General features: G+C 42.7%; 1 long non-coding RNA gene across 1 annotated transcript in view; it reads right to left on the reverse strand.

The window, feature by feature from the left end:
• Positions 1–5,633, reverse strand: part of LOC142391399 (uncharacterized) — a 33,001-nt gene extending 27,368 nt beyond the window's left edge. The window contains exon 1 of the long non-coding RNA XR_012770545.1: positions 5,578–5,633. This is a non-coding gene — a long non-coding RNA (uncharacterized LOC142391399). The remainder of the gene's footprint in view (positions 1–5,577) is intronic.
• Between the last annotated feature and the right edge of the window lie 8,059 nt (positions 5,634–13,692).

Here is a 13,692-nt window from a genome sequence, read left to right on the forward strand (position 1 = left end):
AATGGCCCCGGTACGAGTCCCGCATCGGACGGCCCTGTGCTGCGTGTTGTTCCCCCTCTCTCTGCCCCCTGCTTCCTGTCTCTCTGAACTTTCCTATCCATTAAAGGCACAAAAGCCCCCCCCCCCCAAAAAAAATATTTTTTTTAAATAAAAAATAAAAAAATAATAAAACATGCGCGATAAAATATTTATCAGTGTTAAATAATTAACGAGTTTTAAGGCTCTAAATGAAACACAGCCACCACATTAAATGAGCTGCTAGTTAAAGTGAGTCTTACTGCTCATCTTGTTAAAGTTCAAAGTTCAGCAGGGTAAGCCTGCATCCTGGCATTCACGTGGATGTTACTTTTGGCACCCACAGAAACATTTGTGCAGAGCGGTCACAGCCCCCCGGAGCTGTACAGCAGTGAAACCCGAAAAAGATTATCCAGGGAGGGCTCAAAAAACACGATAAAGACTCTGAGGTGCACTGGGTCCTCGTGGCATCTGTGGGAAGCCGGGCCAATACACAAAGACGGCACCCCAACATCCAAATGACCTTAAGGATCTATTGTTAACAGCCCAACACCAGACACTCCAGGACACTGCCAGGTGTTCTATGTGCATACCCTGCATGAGGAGCAGGGCTTCATGGCTAATTGAAGCATCAATATATATAGACCATCCACTCCGATGGGCTGTTCAACACAGTGATTAAGTGCACAAGAAGGGGTATTTTCAATTCCTCAAAGCCCAAGGAGGAAGGAGGAACCCAAAAACCCCAGGTAATCACGACTCAAGAGAGGACAACTCATTTTAACCCTGCCGAAAAACATAAAACACATTTTTCCCACTTTTTTCATGAAGACCACAGAGTACTCCAGTTTCCCTGATTGTAAAACATATGCACAACCAGCCGCCTTCTGTCTTCTGTGCAGGCAACAGATTTTATGATTTCCTCATAATCGTTTTCCCCCTGTTTCTTATAGATGTATTTGTTTGTTATTGCCACACAACCTGGCAACACTGAATAGTGTGTTGACTACACTGAAGATGGCTGCCATCTGCAACTTGACCTCAGTTCAGCCTATATTAGATTTGAGGTTCCCTATACATTTGAGGTTTAAAATGCCCCTTGAATGCACTATATTCCTGTTACACTATGCTAATAAGCTTCAGTGATGGGAAATTCAGAAAATTACATTTTTAAACACGTGGTCCTTGAAAGGTAACGTATCACCACCTGCCTGCTGAAATGAGGTCTGTTCCAACTGAAGCTTTTTCTGCTCTTACAGGCCTCCTGTTCAGTACTGTGAATGTTTTAGTGTGTACTGTACATGTTCTGTAATATATCGTGCACTTTCCTACACGTGCTTCTCCTCGATTGTGTTTTATATCACCGGGCGGCATGTTTGATCTCCATTTAGGAGTGTGCTTTATCGAATAAGTTTCTGTATTTCACCTGTGCCTTTCGGTATGATCGACGTGAAGAGCATGAATGAAATGTGCTGTGTACATAAAATGACCAACTTTGCAGTTATGTTGGGGGTTTTTTTTGGAATAGAAAGACAATGACAGGTACATTTCTTTGATGCAAATTCACCCCAGTTGACTCTACCCCAGCCAGCATGTCCATGTGGGGCCCATAAGATTTAAACTTGGGCTACAGATAAGGGTCCCACGTGGGTTTGTCCACAGCTTCCACGGTGGCCCCACCTGTGTTTGCCCATATAGGTTTCAAGTTGCTGTTTGGCTTTAGTTGGACTTTGCATTTAGCTAATTTGAATGTGAACATTCTTTTACTTTGTGTGATGTGTTTATCTGTATTGCCTTTGGAATAATTTAAGGCTTAGGGTAACCCTAACCCCTGTTGGAATTTACTTTGTTCTTAGACATTATGAATGAAATAGTCTCTGTACTTTTCCACGATGACCTAAAGTGATCCAGGAATGGGGAGACAAAACAATTACCCTGGGAAAACAGGTGCAAGATTCACACACACACTTTGTTTGGCTGATCCAGAGAATATGACGAAGCATGTTGAACCTACTCATGTCCAATCATACTCGGTCGAGTGTGAGTCCAACCTATGAGGCTATAAATGCAAATGATACCCGGAAATCGAGGCTCAGTCTGACGGATTTCCTGCGGGAGCTCTGTTCCACTGAGCCCAGCGCTGATATGCTTGACGTGTGACCACCAATAAATACTTCATTTGACTTGAGATTCCTCCGGGTTGTTCTTGAGCTTCCAATGAAAGAATCGAGCTAACAATTTGGTGCCGTGACCCGGATTTTGAACCGGGGTTGCTGCGGTTCAACCCTTCAAGTTGCACTTTGAAACCCATATGGGCAAACACAGGTGGGGCCACCGTGGAAACTGCGGACAAACCCACTTGGGACCCTTATCTGCAGCCCAAATTTAAACCTTATGGGCCCCACATGGACATGCTACCATTCCACATTTGTCCTCCTGCTGAAAGACGGGGAACAGGCTTTCGTCCGGGTGTTAGTGGACATTAATATACCTCCATGTCACCTGGGTGATGCTTGTAAATGCCAGTGCTTTCTCCTTTCCTATACATCCATCTGCTGGCAGCAGCCCACGTCCAGTGATCCATCTTTTCCCATCGATCCGCCTATTCCTGCAATCAACAAAATGCAGCGAGGCCATTTCGAGGCAAACATTTAAACGCTAAATCTAAGACATTTACAATATACCCATCGTTGACTCTCCTAATGTGTGCACAGACGGAGCCATGCAGCCACTTACGACAATGAGGAGAAGTGGATAAGCTCTAATCACCGCACGCTACATGAAAAGAATGACTCTTTAGGATCGTTTGATTTTGTTTTGGTTGTCTAAGAAGGGGTTATTTGAATCATTACACGTTATGGTGCTTGATTTGTTATGGAATTATTGTCTTAACTCCCTATTAAGATTTTGCTTACCTTCCAATTACATCTGATGAGAAGTGAAATATAGACTTTCAATGTTTCTGCCGGCCGGCCACGTGTTTATTTTCTTCTGCAAAAGAGGTCAGTCCTCACCAGTCAGCGGTCGTGGTGAGAAGAGACCCAGAACAAAGGAAATACGATGCATTAAACAGAAAGGGGAAGGGTTTGATTCTTTCAGGTGTGTATTCTTTCAACTGTCTCCTTGCCACACCCCCTGGGGGAAAGTCTCGCACTTTGGGGAGATGCAGAATCCGGAGACAATGGTCATGTGAATGATAATTGTCAATGTGTTCATCAACAGACACATGGTCTGCAGACATTGGGTCTACAACAAGGTGTCTTTTAAAAGACAAGTGGTTAGTAGACATCAAATTTACCATAACAATTTAAAGGGGACATTTTTTTTCAGGCATTTTGCGTCTCTGAACCACACCGGTAAAGTACTGCAGTGCATCATGGCGAGCGGTCGTGTTAGAAAAGAAAGCACTTTGAGATTCCGTATGAAATGAAAAGTGCTTTACAAATGTAATTGATTATTATTAAAGGCCTCTGCTTTTCTACACAAATCTGTCTCATGCAGGGGATTTTTCCTAATGGCTTATGTCACTGGCTACTCTGGGAGCAGTAAATCGCTAATGACACTGTTCATATGCCGCTATTGACTCACAAGACCGACTCAACAGCTTGCTTTTCTCATTGGTTGGTGCTTTAAATCATCGACGCTAATAATACTACTAATCATAAGCTATTATGTGGAAGCTCAATGAAATACTTCTTGCATCTTACCCTTTTGTAAGTCCTCACTCCTCCCGTGTCCCCCACAAAAACTGAGCAAATAAATCACTTCTTGCATTAAAAAAAAAGAAAGTAAATATATAAGCCTGTGCAATTGGAACACAGCCAATAAGCAAAGTTATTTATAGCTCACTGGCCTTGCAAAGTCTGACAGCAGATTAAGTTAAATAATTTTTCACATCAGTAATTCACTACTGACTGAAAATCTTCTGACTTCAGTTTGTGGCAAGAACTTTTTCCTCTCCCCCCCCTAAGTTTTACAATATCCTATATAAATATTTTATTTCCTCCTTTTCTTAGCATAAAGGGAATTTATTCCTTTTAATATACGCCGAGATCCAAGACTTCATTAATGATGAAATGAAAAGAAAAACATTAATAGCACATTAAAAACCAGGTCTCGTGGCGGCAAAATGAAATGTCAGCTCGCTCGAGTCTTTAATTAACTGACACAACAAAGAAGTCTGATGCGTCATCTACACTGGCCGACTTCATTGGGTCAGAAAAATGTGGACATATAACACAGTAACACAATGTTTGTGGAAGAGTTTCCTGTTAAAACAACTCGCCAACAAACAGAAATGGAGCTGTTCTTGTTCCCAACTAGAACATCCAGAGACAATATGGAGTATTTGTAGTTTATGGCAGGCAAAAAATGGTCAAATGTGTCACTCTTTGTGTAACGGTCAATGTTAAGCCAGCTAAGCCCCAGTTAGCCCCAATCCTGCCCTCTGGCCGAGGCAGTGAAGCATCAGCACATACGACAAGTGTGCCAGGCGTCCTCACATCCACCAACCCACTGGCAGCGAACTGTGCAGCACGCCATGGAAAAGGCAGATAAGCACACGGCGAGAGACGCAGCCGACCAAACACAAGTGCTTTGGCCTCAAACCGACCCGCCCAATCCACGCGAGGGAGTCGGTGTGGAACTAAAGGCGACTGGCAGTGAAGCTCGTCCGTGTAAGGAGAGTGGCTGTCAGGCATCAGGCCTCTCGCCCTCTTCATAACACCTGCCACCAGAAGCTGGGTGAGAAGATGGAATCTCCAGCTTGTGCAAATTAACACGAGTCCTAATTAAAAAGAGCTGAATTGCAGTCTGCGCTAAATCAATTTTCATGGCAGGTCATTGGGACAGCAGCTGCAGCCGAGCACACGGTTTCTTTACCGGACGAGAGCATAATCCCACTGTCCCAATGACAGATATTCACAATAAGGAAATAAGGTGTCTTTTTTTTCAAACCAATATCAAACCAACTTCACCACGGTCTTTAGCGGCAGCTGCAGCAGACACATTTCCGGAAAGGTACCGGCTTGATTAAATTCATTCTGGACTCTCTATCCGACCACATGAAGACCTCGGGACACTTCGGTTTGGCTTTAGGGACCCTCTACTCACTACCACGTAAGTGTTATGTTGTTTGGAGCTGTAGAAGAGGTATAAAAATAGCGTTTTGTAGCAGTGGCATGATTTGCCCCATTCACTTCCAGGCTAACGACTTTTGGCTAAAAACGGTCAAATCGAAATTCTCAAAACACATCCGAATGACATGATTTTGATGCCAACTCAACGTATGTACTCCCAACATCCCGTAAATTGATCTAAAGTGCATTTTACTCCGGATTATCCCTTTAAGACTTCTGTCTTTTATTGAGATCTGGGAAGCTGGCATTAGACCTTTCATACAAGAGTCATGTTAGATTTAACAACAACTCCATAAAATCGCTTTAAATGCAGGAATATCACCCGATCTGTACATAAGCAATTAAGATTGAGATTTTTGCCTGTGACAAAAATGGATTTTGTTATGATATTTCATACATTTCAGACAAAAAGAAAGAATCTTACCAAGAGGTGTCACCGTCAAACTGACTGAATCCAGGATGGATCCATTTTTTCTTATTTCTTAATCTTTCTTTCTCCCCATTCGACGTGTGTTCCTTTTGACATTTTCTGAAAGTTGGAACTTCAGCCTCTTAAAATGGTTTTTATTCCACGTTTCTGGTTTCTTCAGAGGCTGAGAAATGCTGAGAAATGAAAGGCCTGAGAGGAAAGTTGGGGTTTGATAAACAACACCTAACTCGTAATGGCTCACACTTTTGAAAATAACTGGTGCTACAACTGTAGGCAACAATGAACTTCATTGGTCCTGTTTGTCACCATTTAAAATCACTTTACTCTCTCGAACACAAGGTCAATTTTAAGCTTTAAAGTGAAAGTCTGGGCATTCAGTGGAGGGATGCATTTCCATATCTAAAACGTCTGTTATTTTGCTTTTATGTATAACACATGCCACAACTTTATGACCAATGAGTTGCATGTCTTTGCGTGTTTAAAATCTGCTCCAAAGAGGCTTATTTGGAAGGAATTTTCCAACGGAAACAAACACATGAGGGCCTTCTGCTCTGCTCCTCTCCAAAACATTTTACAGCTGCACATTTCCAGAAGTCTTCAGGCCAAGTGAGAACCTCTCAGAGGATGAACGCGGCGCAGAAAGAGTGGCTCCCTGTGCAGAGACAACAGTCTGGAGTCAGCCTCCGTTATCTGCCATTTTTGTGTTTTTATTTGGAGCGCCGTGTAACTGACAGATCTCACAAACTCGTCTTCAGTGTTTATCTCGCCGCGCCGCATGATTTATGCGCCCATGAATAAATGATTCATGCTCGTGAGCGTGGGGGTGTTGCAGTCATTACACATTTGCTGCATCACTCCTGTCTGGCTCTCAGAAAGGAGCCTTGAAGCGATCTCGCCAATCTGACAAGCTGATCTGTTACACAATCCACCCCACTGTACTGCCACTTCTATCTGGCAAAGTGCTGTGTTTGCATGGCCGCGCGGAACATCACCAACACCACCCCCCTTTTTTAAGCACATTATCCTCCCAGAGGTTGTTGTCACTTAGCAGATCGTCACTCGGTGGTCTGTTTAATTTGCAAACCTGCATGTGCAGCTGACAAGCGCTCAGTGCTCGGATATCTGCGCGTCACAAACCAGAACACACAGAGCAACTGTGCACGGCGACGCACACTCATGCACGCTCAGGTACTCAGATCAGGGGGGGATGTGCAATCACACAACCAAAGAAAGTGTCAGCGTGCTGCTTGGAAGAGAGGATCTTTCTCCTGCTGGTGGTTACAGGAGTCCTTAGTGTTGTCACAGCTTCATTAGCCACTCAGGTTCCCTATGAAGCAGAAGAGAAAGACGTGGGAGACGCACGGGCAAATGGTGGAGGGCTGGGAGAGCAAAACAAACGCAGTGCTCGCTGTGCGTGTCACTGCGAGGCCCTTGGGGAGAGCTCAAGTGGTAAACATGCTCTTGTCGAGCGGTATGTTGCTTCTTCACAATTACCCATAAACAAGGCCAGGATTCCTTCAACGAGGTCTTGGATATTTGGTGTAATTTCCCGTAATCACTCCTCCTAGGTTGTTGTCGAGGATAAAAATTCATCTGACCCAGAAACAAGCAGGGCAATAATGGATGTAATTAACAGAGCGGGAAAGCCGATATGAAGTTTATAGCATATTCACCCTCCACCCAACGACTCTGTGAAAAAAAAGGAAAAAGCAGCTCCTTGTTCTGCTCCTCGGCCCCCACCCGCACTCCTTTCTTTCCTTTCTTTACTTCTTCAGCTCCTTCTCTTTGCCTCTGTATCTCTTTCAGCCTCTCACTGTATTCTCCCCTCTCTGCATTTCACACGTGCACCCGCTCCGCCTCACACGCTCGCTTCCCACACTCTGTATTCAGTGCAACAGCGCCACCCAGTGCCTCAGCCCTGACATGGCTCTTTTTTTTCCTTTTTTTTTTTTTTACATAAGCATTGTTGATGAGGTTTTCATTTTGAACATCTGCTCGCATCTCATTTTCTTCCTCCCCTCACTCATTAAGGCTGTTAGATTTTATTGATGTCGGCTTTGCCTGCGTATTAAAGATTTATACGTGTGCCCGCCATAACAAGTTTAATTAACTGAGTGAAACTTCCATGTTTGAGGTGCAACAGACCTCACTTTCTCGCAAGAAATCTTCTTAAAGTTTAAAATAAAAATAAAAAACAACAGTTGTGTAATTTACTATATAGTATAGTAGTGTATTATTATATTAAATATATATTTCACTACATTTTTTAGTAGTCAGTGTTCTGTTGTATTTTTTCATAATAATGAACGGTTATTCATTAATATGAAGAATAATTGATGATAATGAATAATTATGACATTATATATTATTCATGATGTAAAGTTATGGCTATGATACAACTCCTTTGAGTTACGCCATCTTCATGGGCATCAAGTTTGCTTTTAACATCAAATTCTCATCAGCCTTCATACAATTCATTTAACAGAAGAGAGAAAAAGCTAAAAAAATGCTCTAAAATGTCCAGTGATGTGTTAGAGAAAGATAAGCCAAGGAAAGATATGATGTTTTACTTGGTAACTCTCTCTTGGGAATGGCATAAAATGAAATACAGCGATAAAATAAACCTCTGATGTGTTTTCTTTAGTTTTTCCATATCAGTTTTTCCTTAACACCCACAGGCAGGCTGTCAGCCGTTTTTTTTTTTTTTTTTTTTGCACAGCTTTGTTATGCACACAATTTGCACATACTGTTGAAAAGCTCAGATGAAAGTTGCTACAACAGCGACAAAAACAATTCGACAGAAAAATTACAAAATTCAGACGACCTACCAAAGAGGCATCTCAGCAGCCCGTAGATTGATCCCAGCAAAGGTGAGGATGCTCCAATCTGGTCAAACATTGGCTGTGTTCGAAACCGCATACTACATACTTCCATACTTCCATACTGCATACTCATCGATCAGACAGTATGCAGAGCGTTTACCCACAATGCATTTCGCTCCTGCCCGAGCCAAAATCAGCCGGCCTGAAGCTGATTTTGCTTAAGCTCTAAACTCCGTAAACTTTAGCAACATTTGAAACATTTTCAGGCGAGAAAGTAGTCGTTTAGATCCCCAACGTGTTGAAAATCTGACAAAATACCGGCTATTTACAATTTTGTTCCGACGAATTCGGCGCTACTAAAGCTAGCCGCAGTGAGCAACGCACTTTCCGGTTATTTTCACAAAATAAAATACCCGTTGCCTTTTATCATAGAGAAAGCCATTACGGTAGAATTTGTGCTTTTGTTTTGAAAACAGGAAGTGAACCTACCCTCGTTATAGCTAGCTTGAAACTGCCGTTTTAACAGGAAATGACAATCGGCGACGTCACGTTACTCATGATGCATACCCAACATTTCGGCGAATCTAGTATGCATCCGGGAATTTCTCGCTTACTCAAACTCGCATACTAACTCAAAAAGAGTAATAGGATTAGTAGGAGGGGACATGCGGTTTCAAACACAGCCATTTACTCCACAAACCCATCAAAATGGAACCCAGAGGCATTGATTCTGATTGATTCTTCTTCTGATGCATTTAGCGCCACCTGTTGGGCTGGAGTGTACATCTATGCTTCTCAGAAATTTGAATTAGTTGAACGAACACATAATGGAATTCTTTCTGAAGGTCGTTTCAATTGAAAACTGTTCTTTAAATATAAGTCCAGCCGATCTATGTTTCGTCTCGTCTTTTCATTTCTTCGCCAATAAGATAATCCGTAGACGGCTTTACACTTCCTTAGTGTTCTGCTGTTAAACCAGACCAAAAATAACACGTTTACTCAAAGTGGTGAGTGCAAGGAGGGAAAAGATGCTTCTTTTCGAGCACCATCACACTCACATCAGCTCATTTTGAGATGGTAGGGCCTCAGGTGTGGGATTTGTTCGGAGTTGTCAGCTGCTAATTCAAATCCTTTGCGCTCATTTGAGACGTCTTCCAAAAAAGGTTTCAGCTGATGAGAAACTCACTGACAGCGATTTAGAGCGTGCCTAAGACGTTTCTTAATGTGCAGGCTGCAGTTTATTCTATCATGAGGCCTATTTGAGCGACAGTGATGAGAAGTTCTTCTTTTAGCGGCCTAATATCTCAAAACTTCATTTTTTAAACCCACTTTATCCCATCCAGGGCTTGTGCGAGTGCCAGTGTGTGTTTAGCTGTTTATGGTCAATGCACTCTTAATCCATTCGATTCAATATGTATCCCTGATATTCAGCTTTTGGTCTGAACCTCGGCTTATGAGGATGTGCAACTGTTCCCATTTCTTCCTCAGACAGATCACTTTGGTTGCTATGCAACGTTGTGTTGCATCTTCCCATGTTCGTACGTCATGGAACATTGGAAGGTGTTGAAAGTATGCCCTAAGTGGCAGTGACATTTCCAGGATTTCTTGGCTGTTACACGGAGGATAAGCACTGAAATGTTCATGGGCGAACATCGTTTAAATCGTTGCTGTTTGCAGCACTTTGCATGAGGACACATTTCAGCATACTGGCCCCATAAGAAAAAAAAAGAAATAAAGGAACCCTTGCAAACTCACAGGGTAATAAACAGTATCCATCATCAGTGGCCCCCCCCCTGGAGGTGTTTCATGATGAGACGCTGCCAGGCAGTTTGTGCTGTGCCCCGTTTACCTCAACCTGCATCATCTGTTCGTAAAATTGCGGTTTGCGATTTCATACATCTGCCATGAACGCTTCTTTTTCACAGTCCCCAAGAGAGCGCCAAGGTGAAAATGTGTTGGATGAATGTGTTTATCCGATGCAGCATCTTCTGTTAAAGCAAAGGAGGAGAAAAGCAGCCAAGGTCGCGTTTTGCTTCATGTTCATTTACTTTTTGCAACACAAAAACTTCTATTTAAGGATCACGAGCTGATTTGAAAAAGATTCTGCGGACCAATCACAGCGCAGTTTGTGTCGTGTAACAATAATGTCCACAATCCTGTTGAACTAACCTCTATGTGAAAACAAACGATACATAATCACATAATGCGGTTTGAGCACTTGAAAGTCTTTAATAAACATTTGTCACAGTGTTTCTATTGCGATCTGTGTGGTTTGGAGATGAAAGACTTTTCCCTTTTTTTATAATTAGTTCCTTGTTTCTTCTCTTGGAAAAAATGTGCTGAGCTGTGGTGGAAAATAGTCAATGAGCAAACAAATGCATATGTCAGCCAGAAATGCAGAGAATACAGAGAATATTGATATCCTTGGATCATTTAAAAGCGTTTCCTCCCTGCTCTGCCGACTCTGCTTTCTTACATCAGATACCAAAACCATGGGAATTGTCTGCAATCAAATATCCATCTTTCCATCCATTCATCCATTTTCTTTACCGGCCCAGTCCAACTCTGGGTTGCGAGGGGCTGGAACCTCTCCCAGCCGCCGCTGGATGAAATGCGGGATGCACTCTGGATGGGTTTTATGCCCATTTAACATTAAATCTTCGGCCCAATTCTATCACAGCCTGTGCAAAGAAGCCTTAATGTCGACTTCTCTGGACTCGGAGGCATCTGGGATGGACCATCCCACACTGGGAACGTGTGTTGAGGTCAGACCCATCAGTCTTCCAGATCTTGCAATGCTCTGTGAATGACACAGAGTTGGGGTTGTATCACTGCAGAAAAGTGAACTATTTAGAGGTTGTAAATAGGGCTGGGCAACGATTACAATTTTTAATCTAATCAATCAAATGATTTCCCTGATTAATCACGATTAATCGCATTTGTACGCGAAATCCAAATGAATTCAAAAGTAGTGTATAGCTTTTAGCATTTAGCTTTATTTTAAATGTGCTGCCATATGAATGAAAGTGCCATAACATTTGTTGTGCAAACACACTTTTAACATCAGCATCTTTCTGTAGTTTTTATGTAGAAGCCTCGCTCCACTGTCTGTTTCCTTGAATGACTTGCTGCTATCAGTTGTGTGTTTTGCCTTTAAGTGATATTTTAGACTGGAACTACTACGCTGAGAAGACAATTCAACTTGGCAGTGTTTACAGATGACTTTGCTTCTGTCGACTCCGCCGTCTGGAAGAACTTTAAAATGAAAATGGCCGAGTAAAAGTTCCGTACCCTTCTCCATGTTTGGTGGATCCGCCGATTACTTCCTGTTCCGGTTCCGCAGCAGAGAGCAACAGACTTTAACAATAATAAAATAAATAATAAAACAGGGGTGGTCCGTGGGGTAGTGGGTTGAGCAGGCGTCCCATGTACAAGAGGCTACAGTCCTCGCTGCAGCTGGCCCCGGTTCGAGTTCCACATCGGATGGCCCTGTGCTGCATGTCGTTCCCCCTCTCTCTGCCCCCTGCTTCCTGTCTCTCTGAACTTTCCTATCCATTAAAGGCCCCAATTTATTTTTTTTTAATAAAAAAAAAAAAAAGTAGATAAAACCTTTGTTAATGCGCGATAAAATATGTATCGGCGTTAAATAATTAACGAGTTAACGCGATAATAACGAGTTAACTCGCCCAGCCCTAGTTTTGAAGCAACATATGCTGCCGTCATGATTAGACTCATTCCAGATGTCCATATCCAATAGAAAGATATCCAATAGCTTTTTTTAAATTCTTCCATTAAACATAATGAAGCTTCCAGAAACAGGAAATGTGGGAATTCATGATTGGTATCAATTGTACAATAGTGTGTGTGAGAGAGTATATATGTGTGTGTTGTGCATGTGTAAACCCAATGATGGTAAAACTTCTACTCTAAAATATAAACCGTATCGAGTTTCAACAGTGACATGCTCTTTATAAAGGGTATTAATAAAACACCTTGTTTAATGTTTTAGAGGGGCTTTTTCTGACTGTTAGCTGCATCTCAATTCCCCCCGAACCGGTGCTCTTCATTTTCTGTCTGGCAGCTGTACGGACGTGGCCTCGTCTCCCCTGCTCTGGAAGTCCTTTGCAGTCTCCAGTCGTTTCACTGCCCCACAATGGCAGTGCCAATCCGACATCCAACACAAGTCAGGACTAAGCTATCTGTGTCTGTGTGTGTGTCTGGCACTCAGTCAGATACCTCAGCGGTGCCCCTGAGAACGTGAGCGGAGTCCCAAGTTGCCCGGCGCTGCCACAATACTTCACTGCCAAACAAAGGTGCTGTCAATCCAGGCCGGGTCAGCCGGGAGGAGCCCTGCTCGCAGTCTGCAGCCAGCCAGTCACACAATCAGCGGCTTGACAACATACTCGGAGTTATCTCGAGGATGGGCTCCTTCTCTTTCTTCACTGTCCCTTTCTGTGGAAACCGTCTTTAGATTTATCTTTCCTCGGAGGAACTTCTCTCGAAGAAGAAGAAGAAGAAGAAGAATCGAGTTTTTCGGTTCAATAATCCCAAAAGGAGGTCATTAAAAGTCTGTATTTACCCCAAGAAAACTCATAGAACTGTGGACCACAGCCCTGGGATATCCAAATGTTTACTTTGTATTAAGTAGTGATGCCGAATGGCAACTTTCATCTTTTTCTTTTGTACTAAATCAAAAATATGCAGATTGAAATATATTTCTGCTTTACCGACAGACCCAGAATTATGAGGAGTTTTCTAAGAACCAGTCTGTCTCTCACCCACCACACAGAGCAAATACTCTTACATTTTATTAAATGTATCAATCCAGACCCGAGAGGAGCACGTCACCCCGGGCTCTCGTGTTTCTCAGCTTCGAGTCTTTTCCTTTTTTCCCTCTAAGCATGATCTCCACAGACAGCTGTGTAAATCATATACATTTGCTGCTGTTTTAGAATTTATTAACTGTAAATATAATGATAGATTCATTTTTTTTTTTTACAGCGGGCGCCGTATGTGACGATGAAACTCCATGAAAACAACAACCATCTAAGTCCGTGTTCTGCATGTTTCCAGCAGAGTTTGATCAGCGCTTTATACGCTATGAGCGAGCTTTGATGTTGGAGCCAATCTGAGATTGAGATGTAACATCCCAGCATCTGCCCCTGGGAACGAACACAATGCAATGCCACAGATAGAAGGGATGCAAATTTTCTCGATGACAGAGATCAAGGAAAAAACAAATGTGGACAAGCCTGACATGACATGCAACATTACATCCAGCTTCCAA

This window comes from Odontesthes bonariensis, chromosome 11, assembly GCF_027942865.1.
Source record: "Odontesthes bonariensis isolate fOdoBon6 chromosome 11, fOdoBon6.hap1, whole genome shotgun sequence".
Classification (NCBI taxonomy): Eukaryota; Metazoa; Chordata; class Actinopteri; order Atheriniformes; family Atherinopsidae; genus Odontesthes; species Odontesthes bonariensis.